Raw genomic sequence first — 6,000 nt, 5'->3', positions numbered from 1 at the left:
ACTGCTAAAGGGGTGTAAAAATCTCCAAGAACTATGGAACTGGAGGAAATCAAGTTGCTCGTCTCTGTTAGAGTTTCTCTTATAAATTGAGGCGCATTCTGGTTGGGTGCATAAATATTCCTAACTGAAATCTCATCATATTGAGTGTAACCTTAACAAATATGAAGTGTCCGTCCTTATCCTTCCTTATTTTACTTGGTTTAAAGCCTATTGTATCTGCGAGTAGAATTGCAACACCTGCTTTTTCTGCTTTCCATTTTCGTGGAATAAAGATGACCATCATTTGACCTTGAGCCTAAACTTATCTTTTAAGGTAAGATGTAAGATGTGATTCTTGTATGCAGCAGATATCTGGCCTGAGTTTTTGTATCCAGTCAACCAACCTGTGCCTCTTCAGAGGACAATTTAAACCATTCACACTAATTGAGAATATTGATAAGCCTTTCAAAAGTCCGGTGGACATCTTTAATCCTTTTGTGACTGTGGAAGTTGGAATTTGATCAAAAGTTTCTGGGTGAGTTTACTTTTGTGGTGGAGAATTAATTGCCATTATGTAGGATAGGTCTGAGAATATCCTGGATCATTGGTTTAGTTATGGCAAATTTCTTCAACATGTGAATGTGATAAAGTATTTAATTTCTGCATCATAAATGAAACTCCGTTTAGGTGGATACAGGATCCTGGGTTGAAAGTTATTTTGTTTTAGAAGATGAAAAGTCGATCAGCATCCTCTTCTTGCTTGAAGAGTTTCAGAAGGGAGATCTTGAGTTATTCTAATATTCTTTCCCTTGTAGGGCATGATTTCCTTACGTCTAAGTACTTTCAGAATTTTTTCCTTCACATTAAAGTTTAGTGAAATTGATTATGATGAGCCTGGGGGATGTCTTATTCAGGTGAGTCATGCTAGAGTTCTGAAACTGTCTGCTATCTGAATTTCAGAATCTCTTGGCATGTCTGTAAAGTTCTCTTTCATCATCTCATGAAGGAGAGACTTTGTGCCTTGTGAAGCCACTTCATTGCTTTCGGGGATCCGTATAAGGTGAATATTGGTTTTCTTCAAAGTAGCCCAGAGCTCTCTGGGAGAGTGATCACTTTTTGCCCTCCATTTCTCTTCCTCTTTGAAAGTTTGGGAGTGTCCAAAAGCTTTGTCTTCAATGTCAGAAATCTTTTCTTCTGCTTGTTCCATTCTGTTACTGAGGGATTCTACTGTATTTTTTAGATTTTTGAGGGCTGCAACTTGTCTCAATGTGTCAAAATCTTTGGTCATTTTATCTTTGAATTCATTGAATTCTTGAGATATCTTTTGGATTGCTGCCTGAAATTCTAATTCGATTTTATTTGGTATCCAGATTCTGAATTCGATTTCTTACATCTCCGCCATTTGTTTATGCATGGGATCTTGTGCTATGTCTGCTTTGTTGTTCCTTGGGGGAGTTGATCTACTCTGATTATTCATATTACCAGAGTATCTCCATTGATTCTGTGCCATTATTGTTTTTGACTATTGCCTCTGGCCATCCTCAGAGTTGGGGAGGTGTCTCTCCAAGATTAGAACCCAGCTGGATCATTCTATAGTTGCTGGATCTTTGTGGGGAGTGACCTTGTGTAGCTCTGCTGGGATTGTTCTAGCCAGGGAGTTCTGTCTGTTAGAGTAGCTCTGGAGTGTGGCACTCCTGGATCCAACAAGAGGATGGGGAATGATGGACACGGTTCTGGGAGTACTTGGTGCCCCGTTACTCTGGCACATAGAATTTGGGGCTCTAGCAGTGTCTTGCCAGGAGGAGGGCTCCGCACAGAGGCAGGGAGGGCTCTGGAGGGAGGGGTGGGCTACACAACTGCCAGAGTTTCTGGCCAGACAGGTGGGGCCAGAGCAGAGGATAGGAGGATATAGGAGGGAACATGGGGGTTGTGAGGTGCCTGTAGTACTTGGCCAGTGTGGGCCTGTGGAAGCCCGGCGGGCGCTGGGCCCCGTGGTTGCCATCAGAGTCCCTGGCTTGGGGTGGGTGGAGGCTCGGTGTTGCCCATGAAGTCTCTTGCAGGCGGAAGCTTGTTGTTGCAGACGGGGAAGGCGGGCACTGCTCTAGGACCTCTTCCCTCATTCTCAGCAGGGGTTAGGCTTCTGTTTTGTCAGGAAAGGTGGGAAGGGTGTACTGGGAGTTCAGAATGCCAGGGAAGACTTTAGTTCTATTTTTTTGCATAGCAAGAGAGTGTTCAGAGTCACAGCAGGTCCCTCTGAGGAAGTTGTCCCCAGTTCCCACAGTACTCACCCTTAGGGTGAGACAAGAGGTCCACAGTTTACCGCTTATCTGTAGAAAACCCGCTGGAGCAAACAGAGAGAAAAAAAAAAGAAAGGAGACAGAAAAACAAAAAAAGCACAGCCTTCTTGGGGGAGGGGATGGACACTTTTCCTTTCAGATGAATTTCTTACATGAAGGTTGGTTTCTTGGAGTTGCAGCGTGTCTCAGCAGAGGTGACCTGCAGTTATCATTTGTCTCTCGTCTGGGCTCCTAGTCTTCAGCATAATTGGGATGTTTCTGGACGTTATGTTTCCTTTTGAATAGGAATCTCTTTTGGAAGCTGTTTCCAATCGGCCATCTTGCCCCTTGCTAGACCTTCCATTTGACCCTCAACCCCATGACTAGGTAATTACCCAGAAGAAGAAAAACATTTTTTTTTTTGTAGAGTTTGACCGGGGCTGGATTTGAACCTGCCACCTCCAGCATATGGGGCCAGCACCCTAGTCCTTTGAGCTTCAGATGCCACCCAAGAAAAAAAGCATTTTATTATAAGGACATATGCACTCGATTTTTTATTGAGCTTAGTTGGCAATCACCAAGATGTGGTATCAATGCAAGTGCCCATCAACCTACAAGTGGATTAATAAACTCTGGAATAGGTATATTGTGGAATGCTATGCAGCCACAAAAGATGGAAACTTATAGATTGTTTATGTTAACTTGGATAGAACGTGGAGAGCATTCTCTTTAGTGGAGTATCACAAGAATGGAAAAGGAAGTATCCATTGTATTCAATACTAATATGAAGCCAGTAGATGATCTAATACACACCTACACAAGAGAAAAACAAAACTTAATTCAGTTGAGTATCAGGGGAGAGGGAATGGGGAGGGGAATTGGTGTCTCCCAGCTAATGGGCACAGTGTCAGGGCATACAGCAAACCTCTTGGATGAGGGGCACAATTACAATAGGAACATTACATAACGAATGCAAATATTATAACTTGATCACATGTACCCTTATAATAATCTAAATAAAAGGCAAAAAACTGGCCTGTACCTACCAAACCGACTAATCACCTAGGGTGTGTTGTTGCAAAGGAATCACTGAAGTATGAGGGCAGGAAGAACATGCTAGTCATTCTGTTCTACCTGTGAGACAGTACCAAGGTGAGCAAGAGTTTTGACTGTCTTAGGCAGGAAGAACACGGTGATGGATGGGTTGAGAGGATGGGGCAAGGCCAGAATGAAAGCAAGAAAGGAGTGAAGGATTTAAAGGGTTATGAGAATAAAACCATCAACCTAGAATTTTATACCCTAGAAACTAACCTTCAAAGTAAAAGAGCAATAATATATCTTACACACTTACAAAATGAGGTATTTTCTTGTGAATATACCTACCTTGCAATAAATTATCAAAGCAGATTTTTTAAAAGGAAGAAAAATAACACAAGTCACAATATCAGATCTACACAAGGAAAGGAAACAGCAAGAAGGAGTCAGTGAAAGGAAATTGAATAGATATACATATATTAGATAGTAATTGATCTAATGGAATAAAAATTTCAGATAGTAATGGAAACGCTGTTACATACATGCTAAAATATAAATATATTCTATATGTGTGATATCCTTTTGTATGAATGAAATGAATATAATGAATGAAAGAAAAAATAAAAGAAAGAAGGATTATTTTTTAAATTTAAAGATTTTTTTTTCTTTTGTAAAATTAGGATCATTTTGTTATTGTCAATTACCATCACTACGCATGAAGCTATATAAAGTAAATTAAATTTGGACATGGAAATAGTTATTAATGTATTTATAAAACTATGGAGCCAAGATAATGTAATGTAAATAATAATATAAAAGGTGGAAATAATAAATATAATATGCCATGATAAAAGAGAATTTAATCATAAGAAATGTTTAATTAAAACAACAAAATTCAAGTAGTGGGATTGCGGGGTCAAATGGGAGATCTAATTTGAGTTCTTTGAGGATTCTGCATACTTCTTTCCAAAGAGATTGTGTTAGTTTGGAGTCCCACATAGAGCATAAAAGTGTTCCCCTCTCCACATTCATGCCAGCATCTGCAACTTTGAAATTTTGAGATTTGGGCGATCTTATTGCGGTTAGGTGATACCTCAGGGTGGTTTTGATTTGCATTTCTCTGATGATTAGGGATGATGAGCATTTTTTGAGCCACTAGTCTGTCTTTCTGAGAGAAGGTTCTGTTCATGTCTCCTGCCTAGTGATAGATGGGATTGTTAGCACTTTTTTTGTTGATTAATTTGAATTCTCTATAAATCTTAGTTATCAAGTCTTTGTCATATTTGCAATATGCATACATGTTTTCCCATTCTGAATGTTGTCTATTTGCATTGGTTGCTGTTTTCTTAGTTGTGCAGAAACTTTTCAGTTTAATTAAATACTATTTGTTAATTTTTGTTGTTGCAATTTCTTCCCACCCCCTCCACTAGGGATCTATCTAGAAGAAAAGAGCTCATTTTATCATAAGGACGTTTGCACTAAATTCTTTATCACAGCTCCATTAATGAATACTATTCATAAAAAATACGGTGACTTCACATTGTTTGTATTAACCTAGATGCAGGTGAAACACATTCTTCTTAGTAAACTATCACCAGAATGGAAAAGCAAATATTCAATGTAGTCAATACTAATATGAAGGCAGTAGATGGTCTAATTCACACCCACATAGGAAAAAAACTCATTTCAATTTAAGTTGGAGGAGGTAAAAGGAGGGAGAGGGAGGAGGGGGGCAGAGTTGGGGTGCTCCCACTGAATGGGCCCAATGTAGGGGTGTATAGTACACCTTTTCTGTGCACAACATAGCTACGAGAGGGACTCTACCCTAATTCATTCAAGTGATTTGTTTGTTTGTACCCTCACATTATGCTAAATAATAAATGAATGCATAAAACAAAATCCACAAAAGGAGTAAAATACAAATATAGGGAAAAAACCCAACCAATAAAAACAGTAAAAAAGATGATAGGTATTAAGCAAACTATATCAATAATCACTGATGTCAATGACCAGAAGGCAACAATTAAGAAAATGAGATTGTCGGAATAAATTTTAAAAACAAGACTAAATTATGTGTTGTATACAGAAAACTGGCTTTAAATAGACAAACACATAGAGACTGAAAGTAAATAGGTGGAGAAATATTTACCACATCTGCACTAACAGAAAGTGAGAGAAGCTATTTTAATTGTAGACAAAGCAGACTTCAGAGCAATTAACGGGGATTACATTGTTGGAGGAAAATGGCGAATTAAAACTGACAGACACACAAACCATATAGAGGAAGAAACCTTTAATTGCTGGCAAGAATTCAGGTGCCTCAATGTGTAAATGCTTACTTCCCAGGAAACATTTTTTTCCAAACTCTTTCATATATATTTTTTTCATCTCAGTATCATTTCCATACTTACAGTTACAACAAAGAGTTAATGATTATATTTCTCAAGAAACCAGGGTGCTGTGATCTTTAAAGTTTGTTCTTATCTTTGTAGGAGGAGTTCTTTTGCAGCTGCCTGCTGCATTCTCAGGATCATTAATAAGTATAAGATTTATTTCTCCTTCCTCAACATCATGATAAAGGGGACAATTCTCCATGAAGATGCAACAATCCTTAATATGTAATTCTGACTAAGGCCTGATAACTAGAATCCACAGAGAGCTCAAACTAATTAAAAAGAAAAGAACAAATAACACCATTTCTATGTGGGCA

This window comes from Nycticebus coucang, chromosome 21 (genome assembly GCF_027406575.1).
Source record: "Nycticebus coucang isolate mNycCou1 chromosome 21, mNycCou1.pri, whole genome shotgun sequence".
NCBI lineage: Eukaryota > Metazoa > Chordata > Mammalia > Primates > Lorisidae > Nycticebus > Nycticebus coucang.
This window is presented reverse-complemented; position numbering follows the sequence as displayed.